Source organism: Hyaena hyaena, unplaced genomic scaffold, assembly GCF_003009895.1.
Source record: "Hyaena hyaena isolate Hyena2069 unplaced genomic scaffold, ASM300989v1 scaffold_764, whole genome shotgun sequence".
Lineage (NCBI taxonomy): Eukaryota > Metazoa > Chordata > Mammalia > Carnivora > Hyaenidae > Hyaena > Hyaena hyaena.
The window spans coordinates 236,568-255,238 of NW_024081395.1; the positions used below are offsets into that span (position 1 = coordinate 236,568).

At 41.8% G+C, this 18,671-nt stretch overlaps 1 protein-coding gene across 1 annotated transcript in view; it reads right to left on the minus strand.

The window, feature by feature from the left end:
* Window positions 1-1,487, minus strand: part of ABCG2 (ATP binding cassette subfamily G member 2 (Junior blood group)) — a 148,614-nt gene extending 147,127 nt beyond the window's left edge. The window contains exons 1-2 of the mRNA XM_039218438.1: window positions 1,260-1,487; window positions 975-1,176 (exon numbers count right to left, since the gene is read on the minus strand). The gene's annotated coding sequence lies outside the window, so the exon portion shown is untranslated. The remainder of the gene's footprint in view (window positions 1-974; window positions 1,177-1,259) is intronic.
* Window positions 1,488-18,671: the final 17,184 nt, after the last annotated feature.

Consider the following 18,671-nt stretch of genomic DNA (forward strand, 5'->3'; position numbering starts at 1 on the left):
CATTTCACAAAGCTAGGATATCCCAGGCCACCACTCTCTTTTCTCCCACTGCTATTTCCTCCCCTCAACTAGGGACAGAATAGGTACATTTCCTCTGTATTCATTTTTTTCCTCTTGGATTAAAAGCAGCTTTCAGATAAATGTGAATCACTTAAGACAGGGAGCTACTACTGGGAGGGTTTAAAGGCCTCTCATAAAAAAACAAAACCTATTACGTATATCCCTCACTTGAATTGACTTAAAACCATATAATGGATACCTATGTCTTACAGTCTTTACCTCCAAATGGTAGGTGGTAGGGACACCGGTTATTTTTTAAGCAGGCATAATTTTTAACTGAAGCTGAAATGTTCAAAGTGACCACTAGCTATACTGGTCGAGGCATGATATGGACACTTAATCCTGTAAATTACAACAATTAAAAAAAGATTTCTGGCTCTGCTCAAAGTGACCCATTCAGTGTAAGGAGCAGCCCACCATTCTCTCTCACTTGGGGTGACTTAGCTTCCCACATCTAGGACCTATTTAACAGACACTTTAAATTCTGCAGATAGTCCGCTAAAGCAGGGATGGTGACTGATTTTCTTTTTAGGTGCTCTACATAGATCATGTACTGGGTTAAGTCCCTTCATTCCACCAGCACCCTCCCCCCCCCCCCCCCCCCCCCCCCGCCCCCTGCATCCCTTTCCCTGAAAAGCAAAAATCCTAGAGGACTTAAGGCCTTGTTACTCAAGGCATGGTCCATGGACCAGCAGATCTGAGGTTGCCTGCAAGGCTGCAGAAATGCAGAGTCTCAGGCCCAAACCAGACCCACAGAACTCTGCCACTTTTTAACTAAGTTTCCAGGTGATTCATATTCACGTTAAAGTATGAGAAGTACTGGTTTACGTGATGCATTTGTTAAAGCCCATACCAAAATTGAATCAAGATTCTCTACTTAGTATGAACACTTGAAAAAAAAAAAGATGACTTACTTCGCTTTTGAAGAGCAGTGCTCGAAGGAAAGCAACCTGAGCCTTGGTTGAGAGGAAGTGGTGATACCAAGAAGACTTCTCCCCTTACAGGTTTTCTTATAGAGACTGCTGCTCTTGAAAGTTCCAGGAGCTCACTTTTGCCAGCCCTCAGGAGGTAAGAGAAAGAATCAGAGAGGAAATGGAACAGCTCCTCCGCCAGGTCCTGCAACAACCAGGAAGACAGAGGCTTACCGGAAAAAACTAGCCTTGGGGAAATGTCCAGGGTAAAATGAATGGTTCTCATACCTCCTTGAGTTCCTTTCTTCTCCACCAGCAGCTAGTTATTACCCACATTTCTTTCTCGACCACTGGGATTCAAACTGATGACCTAATGCCTCCAATCAGCCTGGGATCCATTTTCAACATTCCTGGCAAGAGGATGGGAAAGGGAGAAAATGCACGAGTCAGAGATATTTTTTTATCTTTCTCTTTGTGCAACAGAATCCTGACAGCAGCATCTCTGACACAAGCAACAGCTTGAGGAAGGGTCAAAGTCAGTCCTAGCAAATCATTTTGCTCTGTGTAAACTTCCTGTCTTTTGTCAGCTCTGACGAAATAGGGGAGGAGGGGGTCTCCTCTCATAGGCCCTGCCTTTTGGCAAAAAAGTACAAGCAGGAAGACAGCAGATTTGGAAGGAAGTGAAAGAAACCAAAGCAAGGACAGTGTTAGGTTTCAGGGCAAAGACCCACCAGAGATCAGAGGAGGAGAGAGAGGCTATCTTTAGAAGATGCTAGCCTGCTCATGTTCTCCTTTTCTAAGCCAGAAATAGAATAGGAAGGTAGGACCGTATTAAATAGGCATTTCTATTCTGAAAACACGATGACGTCAAATGCAATAATAGGACATTTACATAGTTGACCATTTGGCTGTGCTGTAAGCATGGGCAAAGCAGATATATCTTGTCTGGAATATAACTAAGCAAAGCATGTGTGTGTTATACTAGTAGTGTGATTGTCTGTATATGAGCAAGTCCTAAAGGTAAAAAGTCATGCAAAACTACAAACTTCTAATCAATGGTACATTTAAAAGAAATGCTGATAAATCCATAGACATAGCTGAAGTTTTATTGCAAGGTTTATTCTAAACCAAATAGAGCTAAATTTGAAAATACTATTTAAGGATAATTAAAATACACACTAAAACTAAATAACCATGATTTCTAAGAATCAGGTAGGCACTGTTGGGGGAAAAAAAAGGATTGTAAGACATCCTGTCCTCCAGGAACTGACATCAAGTTTGGGTAGAAAAGACTAACACTCATGACCTAACAGCAGAGCTGGCTGAATTCCATATTAGTTCAAGCAGTATCAAGGGGGAGAAGAGAGAACCCAGTATAGCTTGCTGACTCTGGATCCTCACTTCTCACTGATATGGACCTATGACCAACTTGGCTAAAGTGAGCCAGTGAACTCTTAGCAAGGCTCAGAGTAACTGGACTCAAGCTCTCATGATCCTCTCAATAGATGCAGAGAAAACATTTGACAAAATACAGCCTCCTTTCTTGATAAAAACCCTTAAGAAAGAAGGGATAAAGGGATCATACCTTGAGATCATAAAAGCTATATATGAAAGACCCAATGCTAATAAAATGTCCTCAATGGGGAAAAACTGAGAGCTTTCCCCCTAAGGTCAGGAACAAGACAGGGATGTCCACTCTCGCCACTGTTATTCAACATAGTATTGGACGTCTTAGCCTCAGCAATCAGACAACACAAAGAAATAAAAGGCATCCAAATTGGCCAGGAGGAGGTCAAACTTTCACTCGTCACAGATGACATGATAGACTATATGAGAAACCCAAAAGATTCCACACAAAAAAACTGCTAGAACTGATCCAGGAATTCAGCAAAGTGGCAGAATATAAAATCAATGTTCAGAAATCAGTTACATTCCTATACACCAACAATGAAGCAACAGAAAGAGAAATTAAGGAACCAATCCCATTTACAATTGCACCAAAAACCATAAAATACCTAAGAATAAACATACCAAAGAGGAGAAAAATCTATACATTGAAAAGTATAAAAAGCTGATGAAGGAAATTGAAGAAGGTATACACACACAAAAAAGGAAAAATATTCCGTGCTCCTGGATAGGAAGAACAAATATTGTTAAAATGTCAATACTACCAAAAGCAATCTACATATTCGATGCAATCCCTATCAAAATAACACCAGCATTCTTCACAGAGCTAAAACAAACAATCCTAAAATTTATATGGAACCGGAAAAGACCCTGAATAGCCAAAGCAATCTTGAAAAAGAAAACCAAAGCAGGATGCATCACAATCCCAGACTTCAAGCTGTATTACAAAGCTGTAATCATGAAGAGAGTATAGTACTGGCACAAGAACAGACACTCAGATCAATTGCAGGAGCTGTTCATTTGTGCAGGATGATCTTCCCCTATTTATATATACGTCTTATTCCTGCATTCCCTTCAAGTTTTTCTTCAGATGGTAACTTCTCAGTTAGGCCTACTCTGACCTCCTAACTTAAAACTGCAATTCCTTTTTTTCCCTTTAATTTATTTTGAGAAGAAGAAAGAGGGGGGGCGAGAAAGAGAGAGAGAGAGAGAGAGAGAGAGAGAGAATCCCAAGAAGGTTCTCACACAGTCAGCAAGGAGACTGACACAGGGCTCAATCATATATAAATGAACTATAAAATCATAACCTGAGCTGAAGTCACGAGTCGGAGGCTTAACTGACTCAGCTACCCAGGGACCCCTACTAGCATTCTTGATCTGCCTCATCTTATTTTTGATTACAACACTTACCACCTTTTAATATGTAATTTTCCTATTCATTACGTTTGCTTTTCTCCTTCCACTAGCATGTAAGCTCTATGAGGGCATGGATTTTTATTCCCTCTGTTCATAAAGAAATCCTTAGTCCCTAGAATTGTGCCAAGTATACCACTAGACAGAGGTTGATAATATGTACTTAATAAAGTCACAAATTTTCACAAGAATATATTCGTGTATTTTTTGTATATGCTTAAGAACCAAAGATAACCACCAATCTCAAACAAAAAAACAAATTCTAAAAACAGAATAAAATGTCTGAGGCCCTCCTGGGTTCTGTGGAACAAGATCTGAAAATCTCTGGCTCCAAGCTAAATAAGATAGAGCATCTGAGACAGAAATTTATTGAATGGAAGTCCTTCTATTGACTTAGCACACTAACAATTATTTTTCAGTCACCTAGGAGTAAACTGACCGTTCGTAGAACCTCTGTGAAATCCCCAGCTGTTTCTTAACAGAGGCAAAGGGCAAGTAAATTTCCCTTATTTCTTATAAGGGCAACACTGTGCCAGAGGTGACAAGTTGTAGCAAAATCATGCTTATTAATTCTTTATTTCTTTCAAAAAGTGTATATCCCTAAGAATGTAGATGGAATTTAAACCCCAATCTTATTTAAGCAGGTTGATTGCAGTCCTTAGAACTGGAAAGTGAGAAAGGTTAAAGCAGCCAGCATCATCCTCTACTGCTAAGAGCAGAAGTCTTTTAGCTGGAGGTGATTCTTATCAGAATCAGTACCATGGCAGTGGAGAAGAATCCATTCCAAATTACCAAGGGAGGGAAGTAGGGGAGGTGGTCCCCAGATCAATATTTTGCCAGACCTAGTTTTCCTTGTCTTTAACCATTTCTCAGGGCTCTGAGAGGCAACAACAGAGAACACTTCTTAGCTTAGCCACGGGAAATTATGAAAGGACCTTTTCTAGTATCCTAGACTTCTGTTTTCTAGCTACTGGCTTGTAATGGAGTCTTCAGAACTCTGTAGAATGAATCCAAAGAAATTTGTGATCATCTATTCCTATGCTCCAGGGTATGGAAAAGTTACTCCAAATTTCCTTTAAGGCTTAGAAGTAAACCAAGACTTAGCAATTGTTTAGTAAGAGTCAAAAATTCTATGTTGCATATCTTTATTATCAATGCTAACAATGATTATTTACAAGTTCCTCAGAACTTACAGCTTTGGTTTCTCATTTTGCCAATTATAAATTTCTGAGAATTAAGGACCTCATTTTAGGCTTTTGTAGTCTAACAGTATGGCTATGTTCCCACAATAATTATTTAATTAAGGCCTTATAATCAGCATTATAAACCAAATGATAATATAAACTGAGCCTATAAACATCACCTAAAATAAAATCACCCTGGGGGCACCTGGGTGGCTCAGTCCATTAAGTGTCCAACTTTGGCTCAGGTCATGATTTCATGGTTCGTGGGTTTGAGCTCTGCAACCAGCTCTGTGCTGACAGCTCAGAGCCTGGAGCCTGCTTCAGATTCTGTGTCTCGCTCTCTCTCTACCCCTCCCCTGCTCATGCTCTCTCTCTTTGTATCAAAAATAAATAAACATTTAAAAAATAAAAAAATAAAAGAAAGAAGGGTTCCTGGTGTCTCCTATATTGCATTAAAAGCAGAAACTTCTTAGAAATGAGGCTGTCATAAATCTCTCTCTAGGATGGGGGAGAGAAACCAAGAGTAATCCTTCCATAAATCAAATCCTTCATGACCATGAAGATGATGAAAATGACCAGTCACACATTCTTTTTTTTTTTAATGTCTTTTAACGTTCATTTATTTTTGAGAAACAGAGAGACAGAGTGTGAGTGGGGGAGGGTCAGTGAAAGAGGGAGACATAGAATCTAAAGCAGGTTCCAAGCTCTGAGCTGTCAACACAGAGCTTGACACAGGGCTCGAACCCACGAATCCCAAGATCATCACCTGAGCCTAAGTCGGATGTTTAACCGACTGAGCCACCCAGGTGCACCGACCACTCACACGTTCAGACAAATCTTATTGCTAACTTTTTAATCTCCAGTTTGTTCTTCTAAAAATCCATTTATCTTCCTAAAGAAACGTATTTTTTCTTCCCAAAGAGACCTTTTTTCCACTCTCCTCATTCCCCTCCCAAGTTCAATAAAAAGGTCTCTAAGTGTAACCATTTAGCTACTAGTTACTTTCATATGAATAACCCCTTTTCTCCAGTTAATCTGTCATTTCTTAGTATAATTTAGAGGTCCCCAGGAACTACAGCCAAGAGGGCAGAGCAAAAGGTTTTCTTCCCTAAACCATTCATATGCTATGTGTCAGTTAACTTTTGTGATTGTGGTATCATATACTATAGTTTATGCTGCATTCCCCTCTTATGGGCACATTGTTTTTCATCTTTTACTATTTCAAACTCTCCTTCCCTATGCCACTTTCTCTTGCCTTCTCTGCCACAGAAGATCTATACAAACACACAAATGCATGATTATGTAAAAATATATAAAATGCACTATATTCGGCGTCTAGATCTTCAGCCTTGTGAAGAAAAAGAAAAATGAGGCAGTGTTGCAACCTAGAGAGACTCTTTTCTCTAGAGAACTGATTTAGACTCAGTCATAAACTTTATTGTACCTCAATTTCTCAGATTCTGAACATTTATTAACAACTGCACAAATGTACCAGGCAATAAAGAGAGGTGGAATCGGTCTGTCTAATAAAAACACCTCCTTTGATTTGAGCTTTCCTCTCTTAGAGCTTCTTGTGTCATCAGTTCAGTAAATGACAAGTATGAAGAGTTAGCAAGGACAATTTGCCATAGTTACTAATTTTCTAGTGTGCTGTTTGGCTTTTAAAATTTGGAAGCAACCAACGAAGCAGATACAGCATCTCAAAGTTCTGCTACAAGTGTAATTTTATTTTTTTAATGTTTATTTATTTATTTTTGAAAGAGAGAGAGAGAGAGAGCACAAGTGGGGAAGGGACAGAGAGAGAGGGAGACAGAGAATCCAAAGCAGGCTCCAGGCTCCGAGCTGTCAGCACAGAGCCGGACACAGGGCTCAAACTCGTCAACCGCGAGATAATGACCTGAGCCAAAGTCGGACACTCAACCAACTGGGCCACCAGGCGCCCCAAGGCTTCTTTTTGCATCCACTGATGTTCAGTTTTTCTTCATCTCAAAATAGTCCTTATGTCAAAGTGGCATATCCTGATCCCCTTCAATATAAAGTTATATCAGGTGAAGAAAACAAGAACTAAAATAATATAAATGTATTCACTGACTTTAAAATGTAAAAAACAAAACAAAACAACAGATGCATTGATCATGGCAGATATCAGAAATTCATTTGGAAAAAAGAAAATGGGTTTTAACAGTTATTATTAAGTTTCTTGTTCTGTAGATATACTGAAGTTCATTGCCATCAATCATTTTGTAAGGATGGGAGAGGTATTAGAATATTAAGGACAGGGGCACTTGGGTGGCTCAGTTGGTTGAGGGTCCAACTCTTAATTCTGGCTTAGGTCACGATCTCACAGTTCATAGCCCTCACACTGAGAGTGCAGAGTCTGCTTGGGAGTCTCTCCCCCTCTCTCTACCTTTCCCCTGTGCTCTCTTGAGCTCTCCCCCCTGCCGCCCCTCCTCTGCACTCTTTCATGTGCGCTCTCTCTCTCTCTTAAAATAAATAAACATTTTTTTGTAAAAAAGGATATTAAGGAATTCAGTCAGGAATAGAGAAATAAATGAAAAGAGACAAAAAGTAGCAAGTTAGTGAGAGGAAAAGAAAGGCATGCAATGGGAAGGGGGAAAAACCATAGAGAGAAACATTTACCAAAAGCAAAACTAACACCTAGACAGACAGGAACTAGTGGCAGAAAGTGGGTCACCTGACGGTGCAGGTTGTGTGTATTTCACTATGTCTCACAACAACCCTATGTGCTGTTATTAGCCCCATTTTGCAAATGAGGAAACTGATTCACAGCATGGGTTAAATAACCAACTCTGTTATGTAGGTGAAGAGGGCAAGATTCAGGCAACTGAGATTTCTCACTCAAGCATTGTACCCCTATGTTTCTTATGCAGACATGTCAACATTTCAGAAGATGATTTTCTATCATCCTTTGAAATTAGTGGCAAATCATTCAACAACTTACCATAGATCTTTTTAGCACTCAAAACATTTTTTCAGCCTTTGTTTTGATAAAGTTTGCTTTTGAAATATTTGTTTTCCCCCCAAATTCTAAAGTTTCCCATCTTCGGAGAAATGACAGTGCTCTTCCTTTACATCTACACCACTATGATAGAGCACATTCATTCATTCCCTCCTTCATTCAACAGATTGAGTGCCCACTGTGTGTCTGTCTATGCATGAGTCAAATTACCTGTCCCCTGTCCCCAAAGAATTGCACAGTGACCTCTGGGGTATGGCCTTTAATCCAGTTCCTGGTTTGGAATCTAACAAACTGTGTAATCTTGAAAACAAGAGGGTTAGATTTAAAAAAAAAAAGGATTCTTGGGGCACCTGAGTGACTCAGTCGGTTGAACGTCTGACTCTTGATTTTGGCCTAGGTCATGGTCTCACAGTTCCTGGGAGTGAGCCCCATGTTTGGCTGTGTGGTGACAGGATGGAGCCAGCTTGGGATTCTCTCTCTCCTTCTCTCTCTCTACCCCTCCCCACTTGCTCATGCTCTCTCTCTCTCTCTCTCTCAAAATAAATAAATAAACATTAAAAAAAGTTTATAAGAAAAGAGACTCTTATTTTCTCTCAGTTTCTAAATAAGAACTCTGGGGCAGGAATTCCTCATGAGTTGGGCTTTAAGCTTTGGCATTAGAAATATGTCTCACATTTCTTTGATCCTTAAAAGCAGGTTTAGCATCAGAGAAATATCACAGTGGAAAGATGTTCCTCACAGCACCTAAGAAGTCTCTTAGATTGGGATCTTCTTACATCGTCATTGTGTCTCACTTCAAGCACTGTGGTCATGCTTTCTCAGCTATGCCAGCATAACTTGCCAACACTGATTGAACAGGATCTTAAAACAATGGTGCTTGGTCCACCTATTCAATTACATTGTAACTGAAGAAATTGAGGACTTCACTCCTCTTAGTAACACAGTGATCCTTCTTCTTTCCATGATTCATCTTTTGGGAAGGGGGAGTTTTATTTTTTATTTATTTTTAAATAGTTTATTGTGAAGTTGGTTTCCATGTTAACACCCAGTGCTCATCCCAACAAGTGACTTCCTCCATGCCCATCACCCTCCTTCCCGTCTCCCCCACCCCCATCAGCCCTCAGTTTGTTCTCAGCATTCAAGAGTCTCCCATGGTTTGCTTCCCTCCCTCCCTCCAACTATTTTCCCCTTCTCCTCCCCCATGGTCCTCCATTAATTTCCTCCTAATCCACCTATACGTGCAAACATATATCTGTCTTCTTCAGAGAAGGTATCTGTCCTTCTCTGTCTGAATTATTTCGCTCAGCATAACACCCTCAGTTTCCATCCATGTTGCAACACATGGCCAGATTTCATTCTTTCTCATTGCCATGTAGCATTCCATTGTATAAGCATACAACATCTTCTTGATCCATTCGTCAGATGATGGATACTTAAGCTCTTTCCATGTTTTGGCTAGTGTTGAGAGTGCTGCTATGAACATTGGGGTACATGTGCCCCTATGCATCAGCACTCCTGTATCCCTTGGGTAAATTCCTAGCAGTGCTATTGCTGGGTCATAGGGGAGTTCTATTGTTAATTTTTTGAGGAACCTCCACACTGTTTTCCAGAGGGGCTGGGCCAGTGGGAAGGGGGAGTTTTAAAAGGTTTAAAATAAGGCTCAGGAAGGTGAGGAATTATTGTCAAATTAGTTTCCACATAACACCCAGTGCTCATCCCCACAAGTGTCCTCCTCCATGCCCATTCCCCCCTCCCCCCCACATCCATCAGTCCTCAGTTTTTGTCAGCATTCAAGAGTCTCTCATGGTTTGCCTCTCTCCCTTTCCCCCACCATTTCCCCCCTTCTTCTCCCCCTTGTTCCTCAGTTAAGTTCCTCCTAATCCTCCCATATGTGCAAACATATGATATTTGTCCTTCTCTGCCTGACTGATTTCGCTTAGCATAACACCCTCAAGGTCCATCCATGTTGCTACACATGGCCAGATTTCATTGTTTCTCATTGCCACGTAGTATTCCATGGTATAGATAAACCACATCTTCTTGATCCATTCGTCCGTTGATGGACACTTAGGCTCTTTCCATGTTTTAGCTATTGTGGAGAGTGCTGCTATGAACATTGGGGTACATGTGCTCCTATGCATCAGCACTCCAATATCCTTTGGGTAAGTTCCTAGCAGTGCTATTGCTGGGTCATAGGGGAGTTCTATTGTTAATTTTTTGAGGAACCTCCACACTGTTTTCCAGAGGCTGTATACCAGCTTACATTCCCACCAACAGTGTAGGAGGGTGCCCGTTTCTCCACATCCTCGCCAGCATCTAGAGTTCTCTGATTTGCTCATTTTAGCCACTCTGACTGGCGTGAGGTGGTATCTCAGTGTGGTTTTGATTTGTATTTCCCTGAGGAGGAGGGACGCTGAGCATCGTTTCATGGGTCTGTTGGCCATCTGGACGTCCTCTTTGGAGAAGTGTCTGTTCATATCTTCTGCCCATTTCTTCACTGGGTTGTTGGTTTTTCGGGTGTGGAGTTTGGTGAGTTCCTTATAGATTCTGGATATTAACCCTTTATCTGATATGTCATTTGCAACTATCTTTTCCCATTTCGTTGGTTGCCTATTAGTTTTGTGGGTGAAACAAAGTATTATAATACTGGATAGTAAGTGTTAGAAGTAAGTATTGGATGTCATAGGGATAAATAGAAGGGGAACTTAACTCAGACTGGAGGAGTCTTAGAACAAACATCCCAGAGGAAATGACGTCTAAGTTTTGAAGTTTTCCTGTGAAAGAAGTGGGGGGATGTGTTACAGAGAGAGAGAAAAATAGACCTACACTGGGATAAAGCTTAACATAGGAAATTGGAAGTGGAAGAAATTACACGGGAGCAGTAGCAGGGAACAGACCACAAAGAAAGGGGCTTTTATGCAATGCTGAAGAATTTTAATTTATCTGAAAGAATACAAATGTGAGCATGAATTGACCAGCATGTGGAGAAGGGACAAAGGGTGACCCCACAGCAAATCAGTTGGGAAGCTACAACAGTGTCAGCTGAATCTAATGAAATGGCCATGAGATATAACAGAGATGACAAATTACAGAAGCGAAGTTCCTGGGAAAGGGTTCTGAGCAGGAGGCACTGCCATTCATCAAGATAGGCAGATGAGAAGGAAGACACTGGGTGGGAATTCCATTTGGGATATGTAGAAGTTGAAGTGCTTACAGGACCTCCAAAATGATGTGTCAAGTCCATGTCTGGACATTTGAGTCTGGAGCTCAGGAGAGAAACCAGGGGCTGGGAGTATGGTCCAAGTCATCAGTCTACACATGATCGGTAAAGACATAAGGTATTGGCTTGCACAAGGAGAGGACCCACTAATAAGAAGTTTGATGGTAGGAACTGGGGAACATCAACAATGAAAGGGCAGGGCACAGAGAAACAGCTGCTGGATATTTTGTAGGAAAACCAGAAAAGAGGATGAGAAAGCTAGGAGAGGAGACTGAATGACAGGGGAAATAGCTAGGAACAGCTGAATGCTGAAGAGAGGTCAAATAAAAACTACAAGGGGGTGCCTGGCTGGCTCAGTGGTTTAAGCATCCGACTTTGGGGGGTAGCTCAGCACCGGTCATGATCTTCTGGTTGTTGAGTTCAAGCTCCACACTGGGCTCCATGCTGACAGTGCCGAGCCTGCTTGGGATTCTCGCTCTCTACCTCTCTCTCTGCCCCTCCCCTACTTGCAATCTCCCTCTCAAAATAAGTAAACTTAAAAAAAAAAAAATACCTACAAGGAGTTGATGTATTTATCCAAGGAGGTCATTGTGGACTTTCAAGATGAATGATTCATTGGCTGGTGGAGTCAGATGGCAGAATGCAGTAAATGAGAAATGGGGAAGTAGGAGCCTCAAATGCAGTCAGGGATGTAGCATAGGAGTTTGGTTAATTTTTGTCTTTTTTGCTTTCACTATGTCCTCTCTTTCTTGCCCTGACACATTTTCTCATTGTTCTATTCTTCCTGGCTTCCTGTAAACAGCTTTGGCATTCTCAGGTTCCTTGTGAATTTTCCCCCCATCTAATTACTAATATAGACATACTTATTAATTCTGCAGTGCAAAATAATGGACTCTGGGATGAAATACGGTTGAATCTGAATCCCCAGCCAGCACCCTCAAGTAGTTACTTCTTGTATTTCATCCTGCAGGAGTTTTGGTCTGTGTAGCAGTCTTCTCACATTAGCCATGGTTTGGAATGGAAGCTCTGTGGGGATGGAGGGAACTCCTCCCTCCACTCTCCTGTCCAGAAGTATCTTCTCTCTGCCTACACACATTAATCTAAAAAAACAGTCTGGTCAACTTGATCCTAGCTCCTCCCCTTACACAGTTAGAGAGCCCTCCCATCCCTTAATACAGATTTTAAAGAGAGATTCTGATTGGTTGTTGACTAGCCAATACGACGTTGTCCAAACCGCAAGAACTGTCACTTGGTGCAAATATATCCATCTAGGTCACACATTTTAACAAGTTATGAATCGGGCAGAGTTCCTGGGAATGAAGATTTGAGCCGGTCAGAAACCCCCATGGGACCCTGGGCAAATCCCTCGATCTTTTCAGCCTCATCTGCAGTTTTGTTAACACTTCGTGGATGCTGCGCTGTGCTTCCAGAACCGCAGAACCTACCTCCCAGTCGCTGGGCACCCCGCCAGACCACAGCTCTCATCTGCCATCCTCTCCGAGTATCCCGTTAGGCAGGGGACAGCCTCCTCGCCGTGCGCTGACAGTCGTGTCCTCGGTCCAAACACAGTCTGCATCCGCTGACTGCTCCGCGCTGCAGTGTAGAGGCCTGGTTCCCAAAGCGGAGTTTTGGGAGCGACTCCGGGGGCGGTTCTCCACTTGAGTTTGAGGTCTGAGGCGGAAGTTCCGTCCCAGCCGCTTCCCAAGAAAGAAAGGGAAGAAGGAAAGAACTAGGGAAAAAAATAAAAGAGAAAAGAGGAGTCGAAAGGCCGCTGCCTGTCCGGCAAAAGCCAAGGGAGTGGAGGAAATGAGGCTCGGGCGCCCCAGGGCCGGCGGAGCGGCCGCGGGGCGCAGTCCCCCCCGCTCTGGGCGCGCGGGGAGCGCAGCGAGCGTGCCCAGCGCGCAGTGCGCCGCCCAGGCTGCCGCCCAGTGTGGGTCCCCGCGGCCTGCACAGCCCGGCGCTCGGCTGGGTGGAGATTCCGCGAGTTCAGCAGCCCCTCAGAGCCAGGCGCCGCAGGGCGTGCGTCTTCCGCGCTGCAGAAACTGTTGTGGAAAACCGACCTCTGGGCTCCGGAGCCAAAATAGAACACGAAGACGGTGTTTGGGATACAGAGGAACAATGGTTTCTATTTCCTTGGCAGAGAAGAGAGGCTGCAGCGGGCTAATGCCTTCAAAACTGCAGACCCGATTGGAAACCAACTTGACAATAAACTATTAAAAAACAACAAACAAACTGCAGACCCGTCGAGGATAAAAGGCTGAGGGAGTTAATAGGAATATACGGAATGTGGGCAGTTTCTATAGGAATCTGGTCCCAGCTACCAGCCCTATGTCTTCAAGATGGTCTCATGACTAGCCCTGGCACAGGCAGTCTAAGTCTCATCACTATACATTGAGTTCGGCGAGATGTCAACATTGATACAAAGTTTCTGGAACAAAGGAGTCTACAGAAAAACAAAGTTGGGGGGAGGGGCTCTAAGAATGAGGAAGAGGGAAAAAGAATGTTCAAAGTCAAGCCTTACTGAAGCATTAGTGCGTACACCTTAATTTCCATCCATTTTTACATTTTTATAGTGGATTCAAACGGTTTTAGGAGTGCAGTGAATGTGGGAAAACCTTGCCCCGAAGACTGAACCTCTTTCAGCTTTAGAAAGCCCATGGGGGGGTGGGGAGGGCTTATAAATGTAACCAGTATGGAAAATTCTTCATCCACATCTTCATTTTCCTTCAATACTAGAGAATTCACACTGAGGCAAAGCCTTATAAGTGAAGCAAATATGAGAAATTCTTTGACCAAAGCTCCAACCTTATTGTACAAGATTTCACACTGGAGCAAGGCATTATGAGTGCAAGAGTAAATGGGAAACTCTGCACCGGGAATTGTGACTTCATTCAACACAGAAGACTTCACATGGGAGTGCAGGGAATGTAGGAAATTCTTTAGAGCCCCATTTGCCCAAAAAATTCCCATCAGAGAAAGGTCTCACAAGTACAGCAAATGGGGGAACATTTCAGCTGAAGGTCTAACCTATGCAGCACCAGAAAGTTCACCTCAGAAAGGTGAACAGAAAGGCCTCATGTGCACGGCACATGCAGGAATGTCTTCAGCCAATGCTCTGCTCTGATTCAGCGCTAGAAAGTTCACAAAGCAGATAGCTTTATGAGTGCAGTGAATTTGAGAAAGCCTTCAGCTGAAGGTCTCACTTTGCTGGGCACAGGAAAGTTCACATGAAGCAAAGCCAGAGACATGCAAGGAACATGCTATCTCCTGGTTCAATATAATGACACTGAAGGAGAACCTTTGTGAGGGAGACATGTTCCTGAAGTTGAAACTCACGCATCTGAAAATACACAATGGGGAGATCTCCCTATAAGTTCTATATATGTGGGAAGCTTCCAGCAGTTGTATTGTACTTCCTAACTGCCCTGGGGCACTTGCCAAAATGGTCACAGCCAGTTTCTGTGACACAAATCATCTCAGGTCTACCTGTGGTCACCCCCAACCTGTTTAGGAGAGGAGACATCTGTGCTTTCTCTACAGAATGCAATGAGCAGCCTGAGGCTTTACGGAGACCTGTTCTTTTCTCTCTAATTAGGATACATTCCTGATACAGTTGTGTCCTAAAGGACATTCTCTCAGTTCTGCTGGCCACTTGCCGAAGAGAGTCACTTTCATAGACATTGTTGTTCTTCAGTGATGCTCATGATGGATTTTTCCAACCTCCATGCCACCAACCTGTCACCTACCTCACATCTTGCTTTGGTTTGCAGAATAATAAAGGTCTCATTATGTAAGCCTCAAATAAAACAAAACAAAGCAACTTTGTTTTCTGCCTTTATCATCTTTTTAAAAATACTTTATTGTCAGCTTGGTTTCCTTATAACAGCCAGTGCTTATCCCCACAAGTGCCCTCCTCCATGTTCCTCACCCCCTTTCCCTCCCCCACACCCCCATCTGCCCTCAGTTTGTTCTCAGTATTCAAGAGTCTCTCATGGTTTGCCTCCCTCCCTCTGCCCCATTATTATTCCCCTTCTTCTCCCCATTGTCCACCGTTAAGTTACTCCTAATCCTCCTATATGTGCAAACATATGATATTTGTCCTTCTCTGCCTGAATTATTTCACTCAGCATAACACCCTTAAGTTCCGTCCATGTTGCTACACATGGCCAGATTTTATTCTTTCTCATTGCCATGTAGTATTCCATGGTATAGATAAGCCACATCTTCTTGATCCATTCGTCTGTTGAAGGACACTTAGGCTCTATCCGTGTTTTGGCCATTGTTGAGAGTGCTGCTTTGAACATTGGGGTACATGTGCCCCTACGCATCAGCACTCCTGTATCCCTTGGGTAAATTCCTAGCAGTGCTATTGCTGGGTCATAGGGGAGTTCTATTGTTAATTTTTTGAGGAACCTCCACACTGTTTTCCAGAGGGGCTGCACCAGTTTACATTCCAACCAACAGTGTAGGAGGGTGCCTGTTTCTCCACATCCTCGCCAGCATCTAGAGTCCTCTGATTTGCTCATTTTAGCCACTCTGACCAGTGTGAGGTGGTATCTCAGTGTGGTTTTGATGTGTATTTCCCTGATGAGGAGGGAGGCTGAGCATCATTTCATGTGTCTGTTGGCCATCTGGATGTCCTCTTTGGAGAAGTGTCTGTTCATATCTTCTGCCCATTTCTTCACTGGATTGTTTGTTTTTCAGGTGTGGAGTTTGGTGAGTTCCTTATAGATTTTGGATACTAGTCCTTTATCTGATATGTCATTTGCAACTCTCTTTTCCCATTCTGTCGGTTGCCTATTAGTTTTATGGATTGTTTCCTTTGCCATGCAGAAATTTTATTCTTGATGAGGTCCCAAAAGTTCATTTTTGCTCTTGATTCCCTTGCCTTTGGGGATGTGTCAAGTAAGAAATTGCTGCGGTGGAGGTCAAGGAGGTTGTTTCCTGCTTTCTCCTCTAGGGTTTTGATGGTTTCCTGTCCACATTCAGGTCCTTTATCCATTTTGAGTTTATTTTTGTGTATAGTGTGAGAAAATGATCTAGTTCATTCTTCTGCATGTTGCTGTCCAGTTCTCCCAGCACCATGTGTTAAAGAGGCTGTCTTTTGTCCTTTGGATACTCTTTTGTGCTTTGTCAAAGATTAGTTGGCTGTACACTTTTGGGTCCAACGCTGAGTTCTCAATTCTATTCCATTGGTCTATGTGTCTGTTTTTGTGCCAATACCATACTGTCTTGATGATGACAGCTTTGTAGTAGAGGATAAAGTCTAGGATGGTGATGCTTCCTTTTTTGATTTTCTTTGTCAATATTATTTGGCTATTCAGGGTCTTTTGTGGTTCCATACAAATTTGAGGATAGTTTGTTCTAGTTTTGAGAAGAATGCTGGTGCAATTTTGATTGGGATTGCATTGAATGTGCAGATTGCTTTGGGTAGTTAATGAAATTTTAATAATATTTATTCTTCCAATCCATGAGCATGGAATGTTTTTCCATTTCTTTGTGTCTTCTTCAGTTTTCTTCATATGTTTTCTATAGTTTTCATCATACAGATCTCTTGTATCCTTGCTTAGGTTTATTCCTAGGTATTTTATGGTTTTTTGTGCAATTGTGAATGGGATCAGTTTCTTGATTTCTCTTCCTGTTGCTTCATTATTGGTGTATTAAAATGCAACCAATTTCTGTATGTTGACTTCGTACGCTGCAACTTTGCTGAATTCATGGATCAGTTCTAGTAGGCTTCTGGTGGAGTCGGTCGTGTTTTCTAGGTAGAGTATCATGTCGTCTGCAAAAAGTGAAAGTTTGACTTATTTGCCAATCATGATGCCTTTTATTTCCTTTATTGCTGATGTTAGGACTTTCACCACTATGTTAAACAACAGTGGTGAGAGTGGACATCCCTGTCGTGTTCCTGATTTCAGGGGGAAAGCTCTCAGTTTTTCCCCATTGACGATGATGTTGACTGAAGGCTTCACATAGAAGGCTTTTATGATGTTTAAGTAAGTTTAAGTAAGTTCCTTCTATCCTGACGCTTTCAAGTGTTTATTAAGAAGGGATGCTGTATTTTGTCGAATACTTTTTCTGCATCTATCGACAGGATCATGTGGCTTTTATCTTTTCTTCGTTAATGTGATGTATCACATTGATTGATTTGCGAATATTGAACCAGACTTGCAACCCAGAAATGAATCCCACTCGATCATGATGGATAATTCTTTTTATGTGCTGCTGGATTCGATTTGCAAGAATCTTGTTGAGGATTTTTGCAACTGTATTCATCAAGGATATTGGCCTATAGTTCTCTTTTTTTGCTGGGTCTCTCTCTGGCTTGGGAATCAAAGTGATACTGGCTTCATAAAATGTGTCTGGAAGTTTTCCTTCGATTTCTATGTTTTGGAATAGCTTGAGAAGAATGGGTATTAATTCTGTTTTAAATGTCTGGTAGAATAACCCAGGGAAGCCATCTGGCCCAGGGCTCTTATTTGTTGGGAAAATTTCGATACCTGATTCGATTTCTTCACTAGTTATGGGTCTGTTCAGATTTTCTATATCTTCCCGTGTGAATTTTGGTAGTGAGTGTGTGTTTAGGAATATGTCCATTTTTTCTAAGTTGTCCAATTTGTTGGCATATAATTTTTCATAGTATTCCCTGATAATTGCTTGTATTTCTGAGGGGTTGGTTGTAATAAGTCCATTTTCATTAATGATTTTGTCTATTTGAGTGCTCTCTCTTTTCTTTTTGAGAAGCCTGGCTATAGGATGTCAATTCTGTTTATTTTTTCAAAAAACCAACTCTTGGTTTCATTGATCTGTTCAACTGTTTCTTTGGTATCTGTATTGTTTATTTCTACCCTGATTTTTATTATTTCCATTCTCCTACTAGGTTTGGGGTGCTCTTGTTGCTCTCTTTCTAGTTCCTTTAGGTGTGCTGTTAGATTTTGTACTTGCATCTTTTCTAATTTCTTGAAATGGGCTTGGAGTGCAATGTACTTTCCACTTAGGACTGCCTTCGCCACATCCCATAGAATTTGGATTGTTGTGTTTTCATTTTCATTTGTTTCCATATATTTTTTTAATGTCTTCTCTAATTGCTTTATTGGCCAATTCATTCTTTAGTAGGGTGTTCTTTAACCTCCATGTTTTTGGAGGTTTTCCAGACTTCTTCCTGTGATTGATTTCAAGTTTCATAGCATTGTGATCTGAAAGTGTGCATGGTATGATCTGAATTCTTTTGTATTTATTGAGGGCTGCTTTATGTCCCAGTATGTGATCTATCTTGGAGAATGTGCCATGCACTCTTGAGAAGAATGTGAATTCCGTGGCCTCATGATGTAGAGTTCTAAATATATCTGTCAGATCCATCTGGTCCAATGTGTCATTCAAGTCCATTGTGTCTTTAGTGATTTTCTGTCTAATCGATCTATCCATTGCTGTAAGTGGAGTATTAAAGTCCCCTACTATTAGCACATTCTTATCAATGAGATTGTTTCTGTTTGTGA